Raw genomic sequence first — 19,325 nt, 5'->3', positions numbered from 1 at the left:
CTGCAGTGGCCGGGCTGGGAATGGACCCTGAAGACCGCCTTTCCTCATCTCTCCAGCCTGAGAAATCCCCGTGAAGAAGCGTGAGGTCTCCCCGGCGCCTCGCCTACAGCCTGTATTTGCCTTTTCCGGGTCCCTGAGGCGCCACGCGGTCGGTCACCTCCTTCCAGGCCGTTGGTGTGTAGTTTGGGCCTTTGACTAAGCACGTGTCTGAAACGTGCTCTTGCTGGGTTTTCTCACACTCCCGAAATCTACTACTTCTTCTTTTTCCAGATAGTGTGATAAGCTTTTAAAGAGTAAGGTCTCTTCATAGTTAGTGTTCAGTAAATGTACTTAGATATGTCCTTTCATCAGACTCATTCCGGGGGAAGCAGAAGGCCTTACCTGGGCACGGGGTCCTGAGGAAAGCCCCTCCGCCGGAATCCCCCTTCACGAACGGCGTGGATGGAAAGCTTGCAGCGCATATTTTCAATTCTACACGTTTGATTAATTTAGCATGGATTACAAGAATAAGTAAATATAATTTCAGTCAAAATGGTAAGGTAGGACAGGATAGTTAGTAAAGCCAATCTACATGTTAAGAAGAAATAATAAGATTTGAATTTTATCATAACTGAAGTGGAAAGATCACTATTAATTTTATTGTTTAAATCTATCACCTTTGGACTCTCTTTGCAAAGAAGCAGGATATTTTAAATACAGTTATAAAATACATACATACAGCTCACACTTGGTGATCGAGATGAGAGAAGATAATTACTTGCGTCATAAGAAACCAGATGTCTGGGTCTTGTCCTCTGCAGCAGGCATCGGAGCCGGCTCACCGTATACTCAGCTCAGAAGCAAGCATCCTGTGCCTTTGAGCTTTGTCTGTCTGTGACCTCCACAGCTCTCCTGGTCCTGCCATCTCCCACCCCACAGGCAAGTGTCCCTGATAAAGTAGGGGCCACTGTGCAGGGCAGGAACTGGCCAGATGGTTTTGGACACACACGGCGAAGGCATCACTCCTCAGCTGGACACTGTTGCCGATGCTGCAGCCACTGCCCTCCTCCTCTGCTGTGCCAGCTTCCTGGGGCCGGACCCTCTCCACTCTCCTTGGGACACACATTCGATCTTGACCAGCATGTGGCCACCAACACAGAGACAAAACCAGCTCGACTAAGTCACTGCTTTCTGTTGACTGCTGGCACAGAAAAAGCAAGATTCTTCACTCTTTTGGTTAAGAAACAAGAACCCACACATTCACACGTGAATTCAAGCTGACCAAATCATTCAAGAGGAAAGCTTAGTTTACCGGGGAACACAGGTTCTCTATCTTTGGGGGCAGGGGCACCATGTCTCCCACACACCCTCTCCCATGCACACATGCTCATGTATACACACACACACATATGCACACATACTATGCACACATGTACACACAATGGTTAAAAGACTGCATAACCTGGAGCTCATCTAAAAGCTTTGAAGTCGTTGCACGTGCCATGATATTGCGTGTGTATAAGTCTCAGTCCAGGGACTGAATCATGCAAGAAATATCACAGCCCTTATTCCCTCAAATGCCACCCCATTCCTAATTCTGTGCCCCAATTCTGTCAGAAATGTGGCAAATCCAAGATCTTTTATTCTTGAGACCCACACCCTGGGTATCCAGCTCATTTCAGGAGCTTCCCAGTGCCGACAGGACATGCAGAAAATATGTGTATGACCCATACATGTCTCAGGCACTGATCCAGGTCTTTGTAAATATTAACTCATTCAATCCTCATGACACATTTAGTGAGAAGTACAGTTTTATGCGTAGGGATGATTAGGAACAGAGTGGCTGAGGAACTCCCCTGAGGCTACACAGCTCCGCTCCCAGGGGTGGAGCTGGCCCCCCAGATGACCATGCCCCTGCCGGCTGGCCCGCGGTGTCCCAGTGACCCCCTGTGTTCCAGCTCCGTGCTCCTCAGTCCGGGACGCCAGGGCTGAGTGTGAGCTCTCTTTCTTAGGCCCCCACCCATGCACAGGCAGCATCTCTGACTCTTGTGCAGACACTGTGGATGTGGGCCCCTTCTTCACCCCAAGCACTTCCGAGATGCTCTTTCAAAGACTCACCTAATTTTCAGATTCCATCCCCTTCCTTTTGAATCTCTTCCAAAGCCTTCCGTGTTCTCCTGACGCCTCTGACTCTGGGGAGACACATCCCAGAGAGCTGGCGACCACTTCCGTGAGGGAGGGGAGAGAGAAAGGGGAACCGCAGGGGGAAAGAGGTCCCGTGTGTGCGCTTTGTGCAACCTCCAGCCACGAAAGATGGTCTTGTTTTATATCATTCAGTAAATGATGTTTCTTTCCTTGCTTTTGTTGGCCCAAATCCTCGATGTTCCCCATAGGCCGTTGAGAAGGCCCAGGGATGCTACCACGGTCAGAAACAGTAAAGGGTCCCTAGCCACACTTTTGTGCACTGAGCCCTTTCCTCCTCAGAGAGCCAGGGGCTGGCCTTGTGGGAGCGGGACGTCTGGGCCCAGCATGCCACCCCCGCTTCTGGCTGAGCGTAGGTCACCCAGAGAATGTTTTCCGGTAAAAGGCCCTCATGATCGGCTCATTTGGGTATGCAAGCTTGGATAGTTTTGTCACCGAATAAAAACCAGGGTCACCAGTGGTCACCTTTCCACAAGAGGAAGGTACTCTCCAAGCGCCACCCTGAAACGTCCCTCACCCCACGATAACGGAGCTCAGCCAGCTAGTGCAACAGGCCTGGCAGCTTCACTTCAAAACCCTACTGCCCAGCGATGCAAATATCCTGCTTCCCCAGGCACACAGGATGCCACAGAGGCCCAGACTGATGGCGCCATGAGGCCCCAAGGAGAATGGGGAGCAGCCCACAGGCAGAACTACCAGGCCACACATCCTTCCCGTTTCCATCCCAGGGTTTCCGCTTGCGTGATCACAGGGAGCCCCAGCCATCCAGGGCCCCCCTGCCACTTCAGGAACGTGGAAGGAGAGAGGGGGTCTTTGATCTAGAGTCTGACTAATGTAAAAGGCTCCTCCCGTGGAAGCCAGGACACCTGCAGAGGGCTAACGGAAATAAAGTGGCACCGAAAAGAAATCTGTAAAAAGGAATTTAAAAGGGGTGCTTTGAAATCCTTAAAGAAGCTGTTTAAAAAAGCAGAGATTTAGTGTTTAAATAAACCAAAGATAAGATTTCCTCATTTATTTAAATACTTAAAATGTATCTATACACATGTATATCAATAGTATATAAAAACATATATACTATATATATTCTTATATTATGAACATATAAATACATTATATATTCTGACACACATATAACATATATATAATTATATACACTGTATGTGGACATTTTGTATAGATGAATATAAGTACATGTGGATTTCTTCCTCAGTAAGTATTATGATTTGCCCCAACAATGTGCGGTGAGCACAGCATATTTAAAGGACATGGCGTATATTTAGGAAAAAAAGTCTCACGTTTCTCTCCCTTTCAGGACATCTGCATGGTTTATAGGGTTAGAACTCTCACTAAGGCTAGCACACTGGGTCTGCCCCCCTGGATGTCTCGTGTAAAGGGAGCACGCTGTGCTCAGGGATGGAGCACTTGGCCATGGCCCCGTTTTGACACAAGGGTCAGAACTTATTTTTCTGTGGGCAGCTTACTCCAGATACGGGCAGGAGAGACACTGCTGCTGGTTTCTTGGATCCGACCCATTGCCAGCTGTCCAGGGGATCACACACCGGAGGGCAGAGCACGCTGCCACAAACATCCTGCTTGCCCCGGGGGTGTCCTGCCCGGGCTCCAGATGGCACTCTGGGGTCAGGGAGGGCCGAGGCCGGAGGAGCCCTGGAGAGCCCAGCCGGAAATGGGGAGCCGACACCGCTACAGCGCTGAGAGCTTCTTCCCAGCCATCGGCAGTCCAGCGGATCACCTGGGCGCTGACAATGTCGTTAATGTGAGTTTTACCCAATGGGCTGTGGGCTCCAAATGTCTGCAGCTTCCCAGCACCCCAGCCGGGCTCCACCCTGCGGCCACGAGACAGATCCTAACAGGGGGCTGCAGAGCTGAACTGACGTGTAGACATTTGGAAAACATAAAGCTGAATGTTTCCAGTGTGGAATGACATGAGATCTGCAGCACGCTGGCCCCCAGTTAAAGGTATTTTAGTGGGTGTAAGAGATCTGTTAGAAGCAGTGGCTCCTGGCCTGTGGGACTCTAACATCCAGGAGTATGGGAAATGCAAATTATATTTAGTTAGTACAATTAACATTTGCATAGGAACTTAGGGACGTCTGGCCTTCTGGGAATGGAAGTGTCGCACATCAGGCTGCAGGACAGATCCTGACTCCTCTGGGAGAGGCTCAGCGCCTTCTGTCTCCCCGGGCTATGGGTGGCTGGCCAGCAGGGCGTCCTGGGCAGAACGCGAGGTCATTAATTCGCATTGAAATGTGTAGGTGCGCGTGTTCACTTTCATCTTCGCATGTCACCACTACTCGCATATTCTTCCTGCATTTATTTATTTTGCACTTGCTGTTTTCCTTAAGTTTTGTGTCACGCTTACTCCTTTTGATTTTGCAAGGATGTGTAATGGAATTGATCTTGATGCAGCCCCCACCTAAGCGGACCCCATTAAAATAAACAATAGAAGTGCTACTTACCTTCATACTTTTTCCACTTAAACATTTTCCAATTAAAAACATATTGGTAAGAACTGGAGATAATCCACCGGGCCTAGGTCGCTCGAGAATAACGTGTAGGTTTCTGTGCCTGAGGCCTTGCCTCCGGCCATCATGACGAGTGCTATCCCTAGGCCCTAGCATGTCGGACGGCATGTACACGGCGCATGTTCGCATGGCCCGTAAGTGTGCCTGGTAAACCTGGTTCTCCTCCAGGACCTGACACGGCACATACAGTTTTGATCATTTCAGCCCAAGTCTCTCACCGCACTTTACAAAGTTCCCGGCTGCTGCCCCCGCGCCACTCCGAGGGCGGCGTTCCCACGGCTTCTGGGGCAGCCTCCCTGGGCTGCAGGGTCTCCGCAGCTGCGGCTCTGCGCTGGTCCCACTTCCCTCTGTGGCCCCTGTGGCCGGGGCACTGTCCCTGGTGAGTACTCTCTGCAGACTTGTCCTGTGTTTGGGGTCACAGAAATGGCCGTTTAAACCCCATGTCATGGAGGGGTCCCTCTCTGCCAGGGCCGGAGCTCCGGACTGACCCACGGTGGGCAGTGGTGTGGATGCAGTCATGTGACCCAGGGACCACCGCTCGTCGCCGCCCCGCACAGGGTGAGCATCGCACTGGGGTGATGGTTCCCTCCGCACTGGGTGCGGTCCCTCAGGAACCACAGAAGGGGCGGGGCGGGGACAAGTCAGAGCAAGGGGGCTGCACGTTCCCCACCCAGCACCGACGAGGTGTCTGGTCAGTTATTCATCTTGAGCTTCCAATTACTTTTTTATTTTTTGAAATAAGGATTTTATGCCAAATGCCTCTCTGTCTCTCCCTCTCTTATGAGCACACACACACACACACACACACCATGTATATAATCACATACACACACACACATACACACCATGTATATAATCACACAGTTATGCATCAGAATAACATGTGACATCCTACTGACCTGTGGATATGGTCACGTTAATAATGCAAACACAAATCTGACTGGACTTTAAGGAATCTTGCAAAAATGCCTGTCTATGTATGTATAGAGACAGTTTGTTTAGACATCGTCATGAATGCCACCATGACTTCAGGCTGTGTTTCTGAGTAAGGTTGTGTCTGTGCCACAGGCCTCCCCCTGCAGAGCGGTAGCTCAAAAGCCCTTGATGCCAGAGCTGAAGTTGGTTCTGTTCTACTTGTTAGAGTGGAAACCTTTCTCCCTGCCCCCTCGGGGTCACTCACTCTCAGTGATGTCCCAGAGCTGTGCCACCTGTACCCCAAACTTGCAGAAGTGTCAGTGCAAGTGGTGAGCTAGAGTCACAGCCCCATTAATAGGCTATTTCCCCCTTCACAACAAGCCTCACAAGGGGTTAGAAAGGAAATGAAGCCTAGTCCTTAAAGTGGGATCCAGTGCTATAAAGTGGCCTCCTTAGGGGACCCGAGTAGTCTGTTTGCAGAGCCACGAGGATGCACAGGCGTCCCTCCCCCCTGTGCCACCCCAGTGGCTCCCGGGTGCTCCGGGCTGCGTGCATCCCCCTCCCCTCTGCTCTGCTGCTGTTTGCTGTGAAGGCGCTGGAGGCCCTCTTAGCTCCAGCGGGGCTCAGGGCCTGTTGGGGACTTTCACTGACTGCACACACCTTCAGCTCTTACTGGCTGTACCTTCCAACAGCTTTCGGCCTGTCTCATCCACCTGGCACCTCAGCCCAGCAAGAAACCCCTGAACTATGCCACCTGGTCAGCTTGTCCTCTGGCTCAGTCATGGCTGCAGACAGGAGAGGCTGTTTCTCTCGACTGTAGTGTCACTGCTGCACGACCCCAGAGAGACTCGAGAGCATCCGCTACACATCCTCGGGGCCAAGAAGGACACCGGCCCTGTCTGCTGGCTGGGACGGCTCTCCGGGTACCCAGCAGGTCACAAACCACCCCCCACCTCTCCACCCAGACCAGCACCCAGATGTGTTCTCTTCAAGCCAGAAGAAAACTCGAGCACACGACCTTTGCTCACCTTCTCTCCTTCCTCCTCCCTGCTGTTCTTTAGGACAACAATAATAACAGCTCCATACCAGGCACAGTATTAAATCCTCCAATTAAGTTTTTACCCACAAAAAAGTTTGAGAGCTGCAGCACTCATCTCATTATGTCGATTATGCAGCCAAGAAAACTGACTACAGAGAAGTCAAAGTGAACCGCTTAAGATCTCAGGACCAGTGAGGGACAGGACCCCACGGTTCACCACCCCTGAAGGACCTCACAGACGGGGCGCTTGCCAAAGTCACCCGCTGGGGGCGGTGTTAACCAGCCCAAGCAGGGAGGCTCTGGACTCTGTCCCCCAGGCCAGGGGTCAGCCCGCTGCAGCCTGCAGGCATCGCAGGCACCCTGCTGAGCGTCCCTGTGAGCTCTGGCACACGGCCATACCGCCAGCTGGCAGGGCGTCTGTGGCTGCCTTCCACCCGCAGCAGCAGAGCCGAGTACTCGTGAGTAAACCATACGGCGGCAGAGCCTGAAATCCTCCTTCCCTGCCCTTCCCAGGACGTCTGCCGACCTGCCCCAGGCCGCGCGATGGCGCTGCCCCTGTCACACGCTGGGTGTCGGTGGGGGCAGAAGCATCTTTCTCTGCCCCTCGGAAGGGCATCGGGGTCATCTCTCCCCAGGTGCTGTCCTGCTGATAAGATGCAAGTGACCTTCCCGCTTTGGGGAGATGGCTGGATTTCTGAGAGGGTCGGGAGCCAGCTGTAAGGGAACATCCTGGTGGGGCTCTGACATCTGCGAGAACACATCTCTACCACAGCTGCCTGTGCTTGATGGTGAGGCACGTCTGCTCCCTCAGAGGCGTGCGTGGGTCCCACCCAGGCATGCAGACAGAGAAAGAGGGTGACAGGGCATTTCCACCAGGGAGCCACCCATCCCAGCCACCCACACCTGCTCCCCGTGGCTCTGTTATACCCCGGCCTTACTTCCTCTGGTCAGTTCTCTCCCAGGAGGTGCCCAGACTCTTTCAAGAGGGTTCTGAGCAGGCTCACCCGTCTCTCTTCTAGATGCGCTCAGCTGTGTGACGCCCATGGCAGGACCACCCCTGCGCTGCCTGTGTTGGTTCCAGAGACTGATTTCAGAGCCCCTGCTTAGTGGGAATGTAGCACGAACCAAATCAGTCCTCACACTGGTCCCTTCCAGAGAGGATGGGGTAGGAAGTACCAAGAAGGTTTATCCTTACACAAAGGAGATGGATGAACTGAATTCCCCTTTTGAAGGTACACAGGGTCCCTCTTGTTTTGCAAGACCCAGATGCAAAGTCTGTCATTAACTGACTCATGAGTCATAAAATTGTCATTAGGAATAGTTGGAAAGAGATGCAAACAAATATCCAAATGACAAAAAAAAAAGACTATTCTAGTTTGTTTTCATGTAGTCATATAAATAAAAACCATCTGGTTTTCTGCATCTGTTAGCAGGCTTCTCGGCTCACAGTGTTTTCAACCTACAAGTGGACACAGGCGACATGTGTCATTACTTAGAACCAAGGCGTGCAAGGATCACTGACTTGAACACTTGAAACAGTTTCATGTGCTCTTTGTAATGATCCTCAGAAACTTGTCAGGGATTCTAAAAATGTTATTTTATTCCCAACAAATGTGTTATGTTTTAACAAAGGCCACTTATTCACTATTTATCACTAACAAAAGAGATAGGGAAATATCTATGGCGTGCGCATTTATTGATTGACTCCACACAGAACAAACACCCCAGTTCTCCCGTCAAGATCCTGAAGCTGTCCTCACTGCACCCCAGAACTGCAGAAGGCAGAGCGTGGCCCTCTCCACTAGTCTTCCAGCCTCCCAGATTTTCCAAAGAAGAATGGCTGCTCTTTTTTAGGGAGCTCTCATAGTCGTGGCACTTGGGCCTTGGAAACTAAACATCAGTATCACAAAGGGTGCAAGCTACACTTGAAAAACAGGAGTGGCCAGCCGCTTTCCGATATGTGGAGCTGAGGCTGCCCTCGGTCCGGACAGTGATGTGACGGGTTGGCTCTAAGGGATAAGCGTAGGTCTTACACTAAGATTTGAACCTCCAAGAGCATTCCTAACCCAGCAGTGCCCCCAGCCCCTAACAGGGGCAAGTGCAAATCTTCTCTGAAGGAGAGGCTTTCGTCAGCCCAGTTAGTGTATTTGTGTATTAAGATGAACCACATATGAACTCACAAAATTACCAAAAACATGGAAAAAAACACCACCATGAAAGTGAGTCACAGAAACCAAAACAGCACTGAGATCAAGGAGAACAGCTTATAAAAAATAACCAGGCAAAATTAAAATATAGAACTTGTAGGCATAAAAAGTATAACCACTACGATTAGAAACTCAATGGTTAATTAAAATGGATGATGAGAGATTACTAAAATATAAGATTGCTCTCAGGAAATTACATGAGGATGCAGAGATACAGTGAGATGGCAAATGTGAGAGAGAGGGGCAAACATAAGAAAAATACAGCAAAGAGTCCTAATATATGTCCAAACTGAGTCCCATAGGAAAGAATGAAGGGAATGGAGCAAAGCAATATTTTGGGAGAGCAAATAGCTGCATATATACCAACTATAGCAATAAAAAAAGAAACCCACCCCCAGATATATTACAATAAAGCTACAATCCAAGCACAAAGAGAAGATCTTAAAAACAGCTACAAAGAAAAAAGGACATATTTAATGAAATAACAACTAGACTATCGGAAAAATTCTGAACAGAAACAATGACAATTAGGAGACAGAAGAGTAAAATTTTAAAGTGCTGAGAGAATAGAATTCCCAGCTGAGAATGGGGCATCCACCAAATTCATCTCAAGAATAAGAGCGACATAAAGACATTTCAGAATCAATAAGAGGAGTCGTCTCCCAGTAAAATATGATTACAAATTTCTCCAAATGGTATACTTCAGGAAGGAGACAGTAATCCCAGAATGAGAGAATGAAATGGAAAAAGGAGTGAAGAGAAAAAGAATGATAACTGTGCGCGTAAACATGAGCAAGCGTAATGGTGAAAATGACAATAATAGAGTAATAATTTCTCTTGGGGTTAAGGACAATAAATAACTAAAATGCACAGAAACAACTGAACATAAATTGGGAGAGGTGATGGCGGTTAAAACATTTTGATGCCAAGTGCCACCACTCCTCCTGGTAAAGCTTAAGGTATTGTTTTCTTTTTTGTCATCTTCTATTTTTGGTATGAGGATAAATCTGGTCTTATAAAACACATTAGGAAGTATTCCCCTCTAGAAGAAGTTGTGTAGAATGGGTGCTAATTCTTCTTTAATGGTTTGTACAATCCTCCAATGACATCATCTAAGCCTGGAGTTTCTTTCTGCAGAGATTTCCAGTCCCAAATTCAAAGTCCCAGTGGTCACAGGACTACTCGGATGGTGTACTTGATCTTTGCTCTGATTTGGTAGTTCGTGGTTTTCAAAGAGTAGGTTGCCTTAGTCTAAGCTGTTAACTTTATGAGCACAAATTGTTTGTTGTATTCCCGTATTTTCCCTTCAGTGGCTGTAGGATCTGTAGTGTTGTAGTTTTATTCTCCATGTTACTAATTGATGTCTTCTGTCTTTATGTCAGTCTTGCTGGAGTTCATAAATTTTGATTCTTAAAAAGAACTGGCTTTTGGCTTTATGGAATTCTTGTATTGAATTTCTCTTTTCAGTTTCATTGGTTTTCTTTCCTTATTATTTCATTTCATCCATTTGTCTTTGATTTATTTTGTTCTTTTTCTGCTTTACTGAGGCAGGAACTTAGATAACTGATTTGGGAATATCATTCTTTTTCAATATAAGAAATCGTGTTATAAAATTTCCCCTCAACACTGCTTTAGCTGCATCTCACATACTTTGAAATGTATGTCCATTTTCATTCAGTTCTATTTATTTTTAACATTTTCTTTTGAGGTTTCCTTTACAACCCATCAGTTATTCAGAAGGCTGTTGCTTAATTCCCTCACATTTATAGATTTTCCTGTCAATTTGTTATTGTTTCTAGTTTGCTTCCATTACATCAGATAATATACCCTATTTGACTTTCATTACTTTCAGTTTGTTGAGGTTTGTTTTATGGCCCAGGATATGGTCTATTTTGGTGAACATTCTATGGGTATTTTAAAACTGTGTATTTTATTTTTGGGGTGGAATTTTCTATATATGTCAGTTATATACTGTTGATTCATTATGTTGTTCAGATCAGCTGTTTCTCTGTTGGTTCTATTAGTTGCTAAGAGGGCAGTGTTGAAGTCCCTCCCTATAACTGTGGACTTGTCCATTTCTTCTTTCAGCTGTATCAGTTGTTGGCTTTTTAATCTATTTTTCCAGCTTTTTTGAGATAAATCAGAAAGTAAAATTATATACATTTAAGGTGTATAATATGATGATTTAAATACACATACTTTGTGAAAGAATTGCCACAATCAGGGTAATTAACAGATCCATGACCTCACATTGTTACCTTTTTTCTTTTTATTGTGAGATTGCTTACAATCTACTCTTTTAGCAAATTTCAAATATATTTACTATTTGCACTACAGTAACATTAACTATGGTCACCATGTTGTACATTTGATTGCCATGCTCTACATTTTTGTCTTCTAACTGTTGATTCTTGTATTTTGAGGCTCTGTTTGGTGCATACATATTTTAGATCATTATGACTTCCTGCTGGGTTGAACTTTCTATCATTTACGTAATATCCCTCTTTAACTCTAGTAATTTTCTTTGCTCTAAAGATATTTTGAATATTAATGTAACTGCTTTGGCCTATTTTAATTAATTGTTGCAAGGTTTATCTTTTTCATCCCTTTTATCATTATCTTTATGACTGAAAATATTCCTGTATCCAGTCTTTAAGCATAGATTTGCTGGAAATAAAGTCTTTTCTACATTCCCTTCATTTGAATATGCCTTTATTTCCATGTAATTTTTCAAGGTTAACCTTTTCAGATATAGAATCTGAAGTTAGCAGTTCTCCTTTGGCACTTAAAAAGTGTTGTGCTTCCAAAAAATAATGAGAAAAAGAAGAAAGAAGGGAGTGGGGGAGGGAGGGGGGAGGGAAAGGGGGAGGGGGAGGGGAGAGAAAGGAAGGAGGGAAGGAAAGGAAAGCAGTCTTATGCTCCTACCTTCTGTCTCATTGTTCTAGAGAATACTACTGTCCTTTTAACTGGCGTTTTCCTGTAAGCAATGTGTTGTTTCTCTCTGGCTGCTTTTAAGATGTTTCTTTTGTCTTTAGTTTTCAGAATTTTAATAATTATGTGCTTTGGTGTGCATGGGCTTCTTTGGGTTTATTCTATTTAGACTTTGCTCAGTCTATTGAATCTTGCATGTGTGTGTGTGTGTGTGTGTGTGTGTGTGTTTTAAGTTTGTTGTTTTTGTCAGATGTGGAATATCTTCCCATCTTTGAATACTCATTCCACACTGCCTGTCTTTTCTGGGACTCAGAGCACAAGTGCAGGTGCTTCTGATGTTGTCCCAGTGTCCCTGAGGCTGCTCATTTTTTGTTCAGTCCTTTGTTTCTCTGTTCCAACTGAGCGAATTCTATTTATCTGTCCTTGAGACCAATGATTCCAACTTCTGTCATCCTCACTTGACTATCGAAAACATCCAGTGGGTGTTTTATTTCTGTCATTCTATTTTGTCAGTTATGTGATTTCCTTTAGGTTCTGTTTTTAACTCCTCTTTTTTGAGACTTCATTTTATTTTTTATGTTCAGCTACGATTATTTATTCTTGCATAATGTCTGTCACACATGAGTTCATGTCACAATAAGACAGTCACTAACTCCGCAGACCCAGTCCCACTGCTGCTGACCACATTCACTCTGGAATGACTTTCTGAAACATCCACTAATTCAGCGCTATGTGAATGAAACCAAGTTGAGGTAATTTTCTCACTATATGCAGGACCTGTGCTCCCAGAAGGGACTGTGTGGGTGCCCCAGACAGAGCTCAGGAAGGATAGATAGAAGGGGGTCTTTTCAACCAATTCAAACCAGAGTGCACCAGTCTTGATTTCTTATATTTAAAAATTATATGCAAAACTTTATACTTAAAAAAGAGGAAAGAAGGGCTTTGCTGCTAAGGAGTTTAGAAAATTCCTGGTACCTATAAAGTTTTATATGTGAAGCTTAGTAACAGACATTGAGACTAACAGCCTGTAAACTCTCATTTCCTGAGATTTTCTGTATTTTCATTAGTTACAAAGAGAATTTGTAAGGGATTGTTGAAGCAATTTATTTTTATGAAAGCTGCTTTAAAATCCTTGTCAGATGAATCCAAAATCAGATTCACCTTGATCTTGGCATCCACTGATTGTCTTTTGGTATTTAAGTTGTGGTTTTCCTGGTTCTTGGAATGAAGATGTTTGCCACGTGCATGTCTGGCAGGGGAGATGCTCAGACCCCCAGACGCCTGCTGTGGTGGGACCCCATCATGCTGCCCTCAGACCCCCCTGGAGACCTTGGTGGGGACAAGGGCCTCGGGCCTGGGAGACCTAGAGGCCCCTGGGCCAGGCCACATGAGTCCCCTCTGCCAGGGCCATGAGACTGTCCTGTACTCTGGGCAGCAGGGGGCTATCAGGCAGCAAGGAGGCAGGTGCTTGCTTCGCCTCCGGGTGTCGGCAGGGCTCCAAGTCTTGCCCTTTGGCAGGGATGGTGCCAGCTCAATGGGGTGTCTCAGGGGTGCTGTCAGGGCCTGGGGAAGGACCAGCCTACCTGGGCTTTGTTCTGCTGTTGGCTTTTGGGTCTAGAAACTCCTCAGTTTGGTGGGAGGACTTAAGATGCCACCACTATGCTGTGTCCCCGGACCTGGGTTCACACACCATGTCACCTTCCCCAGCTGCCTTTCAGAGCCGGCCTTTGGTCACTTCTGGCATTACTTTCAGGGTTTCTAGTTGTACTTACTGAATAAGAGCAGGAAAAACAGGTTTATACCATCTCATCCAGATCAGAAGTTCTGCTTAAGCTACAGTCTGAGCTGTAGTTATACACAATATCAAGGTAAAAGTCAGCAAAGAGACAGAGTGCATAAATCCTCAATCAGAACAGTAAAGGGAAAAAAGAATTAAGAATACAAACAATATCGATCATTTACAGAATGCTGTGTGCTAGGCACACACACACACACACACACAAATACACGTGCACACCCACTTCTATGAATTAGTTTCCATCTCACCATTATTCCAAAATTCCTGTGTCAAGACAACAGATTCCCTGAACTCCACACTCGTATAAAATTTTCTTATTAAACTTTCTACTTGGATATTGCAGTGGTTCAAACGCACTTGCCCGAGTCCCCACACCAAGCCAACAGCCCCTGCAGAGCTCTACCGTTTGTGATGACGCAACCTTCCTGTCAGCTGCTGAGGTCAAAATCCCGGAGTCACTGACTCCACCCTTTCTCTCACCACTCAGATCCAATCTGTCAGCAAACCCGGTTGATGCACCATTAGAACATTTCAGGATTCTGACTGTATTATACATTCATTGCTGACAACAAGCTTCTCCAAGCCTTCTTGGAAACCTCTGGATAAAATGACCTCTTACTTCACTTCTGGGACAGCCCCCTAAATGTCCTCCTTGCGTTGTCTTCCCTCCCCTTCTCTCTCTCCAGCCCAGCAGCCAGAATGACCTTGCTGAGTGTTAAGAGGATGCGCTCACTGCCCCGACTCAGGTTCCTGTGCCTTCCCTTCCATTGGAAAAAAAATCCACCCCAGGGGCTGCAAGGCCTTCTGTCCTAGCCCCTCCCTGGGGCCTCTCTTGCTTCTAAGGTGACAGTGTCTTTTGTCCCTCCCTATCAACTCTCCTCTCTCCGCCACCTGTCATGTGCCCAGGGGCTTTATAAACTGTATGACCTCGTCTACAGGGTCCCTGGTCCTCCGTGTCAATGTGGTTAGAACGGGAGACACCAGAAGTAGGGATGGGGAGACGATGGAGGTGGGACGTTGTCCTCTCCCTTCCTCCTGGGCCCAGGGAAGGCAGGGCCTGTTCCTGCCTATGACCAGAGGTCCCGTCCAGTGACTCACCAGAAGCCAAGGGGCTCGTGGGGATGGTAGCTGTGCAGGCCCCTTCTCCCTTTGGACCGAGGGGTAGGTGCTTCGCCTCCCATCTGACTGTACTTTCATGTGTCTTTTTTAAACATGCCAGCTTTCTTTCCTTTGCTAGGGCACCTCATGTCCTTCTGGGCCCCATCCCTGGTTCTTCCCAGCTGATCACACGGTCTCCTTCCTGTTAGCTTAGCCCCAGGCGGGCGCTTGCCTCAGAGCCTTACATCTGCCCTTTCTGCCTGAATATCCAGTTTCCGCATGGGCCCCTCCCCGGGCTTTCTAAATACAATGATCAAGGGACACCTTCACTCCCAAGTGTTGATCATTTTGTTCAAAGTTGCAGCATCTCCTTCCCACCCCAGCACTGCCTTCCCTGTGTCCTGGCCCATCCCACATAGAAGATACAATAGCTCAGGTGAGTGAGTAACTGACCTGCGGCCGCCCAGGCGAGTGGCTGCGGAGGCTGGCCGGGCAGCTGCTAGGGAGGAGGGTCCCAGCACTACTCTGGCACCGTGAGGAGGCTGATCGACACAGACCCACCTGGCCGCACTGCTCATGCACGGTTAGTGCCTTGTCCATGAGTTCCCAGGACAGCCCTGTGAGGCAGGCCCTATTATTATTTCCTTTTAGAAATATGTAGAGGCTTTGCAAGGGGCACAGACTGCCCAGGTAGAAGAGCCCGCGGTGTCGGGCAGCGGCTGGAAGAGCTTCCGTCGCTACCACCCCACTTCATGAACGTTAAGACTGGAGTGCCCACCACCCCCACGCAGCTTCAGGTGCTTTGTGTGGGAGCCCAGGAGATAAGGCAGGACAGTGCTTAGCAGCCAGGCTGGGGGTGCTGCCGCGGCCTGAGCCCCTCAGTCATGCAGGCTGTGACAACAGAGCTTCGTATCACCCCAATGACAGCAGCCTCGCCTGCAGTGCTTCCAGCGTTTCTCTTCTGTTTGCCGAGCCAAATATGAGAAAACAAACTAAAACAGTTCGTTCTCTCTGCTCATCTAAACTCGTCAGAATGCCCAGGCAGTGATTTGCCAGGTCCCGGAGTGCGGGTGCTTCCACACCCGAGACACACTCCGTGGCGGGGGTGTGTGTGGCTGCAGCCCGAGCCACGTGAGCCTGCACAAGCTTGTTTTTCTGCCACACCAGCCACTGGACATCTTTAATTTATTATTTCTCTTATGTAACTTTGTTTTGGTGCTGGAGCTTCCATTCCCATGACTTTGTGTTGAAAAACATGTGAAAATCTAGGGTTTGCGTTTCACAACAGCGGTGGGGCTGGGCAGCCTGCTGCTCCCGGCACAGCCCGGCTCCCGGGACGGTGTGCGTCCCACCCCAGCCGGGACCAGGGAGGACGCGCTGCCGAGCGAGAGCGGGACTGAGGCTCGCCGTGCACCCAGGAGCCCCTGTTGCAGACACGCCACCAAGGGCCGGTTCACGCGCTCACGAAGGCCGGGCCGCCCGGGGTACAGACTGCAGGCCCCGCCCCGGGGCGCCCCGTCTGGCCTGGAGAAGCCCCTCCCGAATGCAGCGCTGTGCATGAAGCAGCCGGCACTGAGCTGCGCTCTGCAGCCCAGGGTCCTGGAGGGCAGCACTGCCAGTTGTCACCTGTGGAGGAAGTTGGTGGAGAGAAGTAGTGAAAACCTGAGGTTTTTACCTAAGTAGTGATGCTTTAAAAAGAAAACGATGTTCGTGCATGTCTTGGGGTGTCAGCTGTGAACGCGAGCCCTGCCCCGCCCTTCTATCCCGCGCTGTGCCGGGTGCGGGCCCTTCCCGCCGGCCCCTGCCCCCAGAGCCACCGGCCCCCCTCCAGCGCCGGCTGACCTTTTCCAGTCGCCTGCAAACGCTCCAGCCTGTGGCCCCCCAGGCTCTTCTGAACCCTCAGTGCCCATGTCAGAGACGGGCAGGCCCCGGCCAGAAAGCACCCTGATGCTACCCATCGGCGCTGACCACAGCCACCTCGCTGTTCAAATGTGTCTCTTCATCTATAAAGTGGCAACACGATTTTTACCTTCCCATCCTGGAGTCGGGTGGCAGTGGAAGGAAGAACAACGGGCGCTCGCTGGTATGAATGAGGAGGAGCCCACGGCTCCTGGTGGAGGCATCCCACCTGTGCCCCCGGGTCCCCGATGCTCAGAGGGGGCCTCCCCAGTGACCCGGGGCCACACCGCGGCCTTGACCCCGTGTCACACCAGCCCTCCTCTGGAGGTCCATGATTCATGATGCAACCTGTTGTTTCATTATTAGCCTTCTGAAAGCTATTTTTATCGCTGAAATGGTGGTTCTCTTTTGCTTTCATTAAATTTTTCATTAAATTTTAGTTCTAATTCCCCAGCTAGACTGCTCACTCAGTATTCTGCCCAGAGCTTCACCAACGCCTGGAACGTGTAAGTCTGTGAGTGAAAAAAATAATTTGGTTGCTCTATAATCAGAAAAATTTTGGCATTGAAAAATCAAACTCTGATCTGCCCGTATAGAAAATTCTTAATTTCTCATGTTATTTTATAATTTCTCTCCTTCCACCTTTGAGTTTAATTTATTGTTCTTTTCCTAGCTTCTGGGGCTGGAAGCTTAGATCTTTCATTATAAGCTTTTCTTCTTATTAAATATATGCACTTAACAGCTATAGAATTTTCTCTAAGCCCTGCTTAGCTGCATCCCCCAAGTTTTGATATGCCATATTTTCATTCTTTCAATGCAAAATATTTTCTCATTTCCATTCTACTTAGTATACAGATGAAGAATACACATGTGTGATGTGCAATTATTTTAGTTAAGTCCCTATTGCATCACATGGAATGGCATTGTGCAGGAAAACGCACTCTGTGTGACTTTATTTCCATACTTACAATTTGTCAATATACACTTTGTAGCCCAGTTTTGATGCATGTTCATTGATCACCTAATAAAGGAGTTCGTGCTGCCATTAAGTCCTGCTCTGTCCGTGTCAACTGAGGGACTTTAGCTGCACCCTTCACATCTGTTTTCACATTTCCTTTTTGGGGGCAGTCTGTTCCTTCAGCCAGCCTGACAGTTGTGTTCACATCCTCAGCCATGCTTGTGGGTGTTTTCCCTTCTCCCTTTAGTGACAGGAAGTTTTCTTTTCCCTGTTTAACAATGTTATCGGGCACACATGAAATTGAGTTTTGTATCTTCTGTTTTCTTTATGAAATACCCCATTTCTCTCTGGTAATATTTGGTAATATTCCAGGCCTCCTGTTTTACATCCACTTACTTTCAACCTGTCTGACTCCATTTATTTAAAATAAGCCTCTGCAAACTACATTTTGTTGGGTCCTTTCTTTTTTTAGATACAGATGATTTTTATCTTTTAATTATATTCAGTTGTTCATATTCAAAATTGCTACTGACATGATTCTCTAAAGTCTACCACTTTTCCATTTGATTCTGTCTCATCTGTTTTTCTTTGTTCCATCTTTCTTGTTTTATTTCAGATAAGTCAGTTATTATCATCAATTTTTCTCTTGCCTATTTTTAATTAATATTCTTTTATTAGGTTAGCAGTTACCACAGAGTTTACAATATGCATCCTTGAGTAACTAATGTTTAAATTAGTACTTTTAATATTTCTCTGAAATATTGTACTTTCACAATTACACTTTCTGGCCTTCCTCATTCCTTCCTGAATATCCGTGCTTACCTCTAAGATCATTTTGAGTCTCTTTTCCAACTTGAAGAACTTCCTTTACTACTTCTTTCTAGAGGAGTTTTTGGACAGGAAATCTCTCAGCTTTTGTTTGACTCAAAATGTCTTTATTTCATCTTATGTCTTCACAGTTTTAATGAAGAATACTTTTGTACAATAAATTACACAGATGTAAAATGCTGTTTTGATAAGATCTGATATATGGATACACTCATGAAGACATCAAATATTTCCTCTCAATCTGTGATATAATTTTTAATGATGTCTTTTAAGGGGTAAATTTTCATAATTTTGGTTTAGCTATAATTTATGTTTCTTTGTGTCCTTTTTAGGAAAATCATACTAAACAGAAGCTCAATAATCTTTTCTTCTATGTTTTTTCTATAAATACTATTAATGAACTTGGCATTATTGACATTTATACCTGACCCCACCCAAGAGCAGCAAAATACATTTTCCTCAAGTTGAAATATTCACCAACATAGATGATATTCTGGGCCATAAGCTAACCCTAAAAATAAAATAATAGAAAATATACAAAGTATATACTCAGAGCATAGTGAAATTAACTGTAAATAAAAAACAAAAATATATTTGCAAAATCTGTGAGTATATGGAAACTAAAGAGCATACATCTAAATAACCTATGGGATGTAAGAGAAATCTTATACATTAAAAATATTTTAGGCTAAATGAAGACACAATATATCAAAACTTGCAGAATATACCCAACACAGTGCTTACAGGGGAATTTAGAATATTAAATGCTTGTTATAAAATAGGAAGCATCTAAAAGCAGTAATACTATGAACATCTTTGTGTCCATCAATTAAACAACTTACAGGAACATTAAACATATTTCTGATGTATAATGATGAACATGTAGAATCTGAATTTTAAAAATACCATTTACATTACCATGAAACCA

General features: G+C 46.6%; 1 long non-coding RNA gene across 4 annotated transcripts; it reads right to left on the bottom strand.

Moving 5' to 3' along the window:
• Window positions 1-621: 621 nt before the first annotated feature.
• Window positions 622-7,998, bottom strand: LOC130680127 (uncharacterized). Of its 4 annotated transcripts, XR_008993159.1 has the most exons (4): window positions 7,617-7,998; window positions 4,659-5,127; window positions 2,098-4,411; window positions 622-1,177 (listed from the first exon to the last, which is right to left on the bottom strand). It is a non-coding gene; the product is annotated as an uncharacterized LOC130680127 (long non-coding RNA). The 4 variants fall into 4 exon arrangements; XR_008993157.1 differs by having other exon boundaries at window positions 622-1,180; window positions 2,098-5,127; XR_008993156.1 differs by having other exon boundaries at window positions 2,098-5,127.
• Window positions 7,999-19,325: the final 11,327 nt, after the last annotated feature.

The sequence above is a fragment of the Manis pentadactyla genome, chromosome 12, assembly GCF_030020395.1.
Source record: "Manis pentadactyla isolate mManPen7 chromosome 12, mManPen7.hap1, whole genome shotgun sequence".
Lineage (NCBI taxonomy): Eukaryota > Metazoa > Chordata > Mammalia > Pholidota > Manidae > Manis > Manis pentadactyla.
Note: the sequence above shows the minus strand (reverse complement) of the source record. Positions and strands in the feature narration are given on the sequence as shown.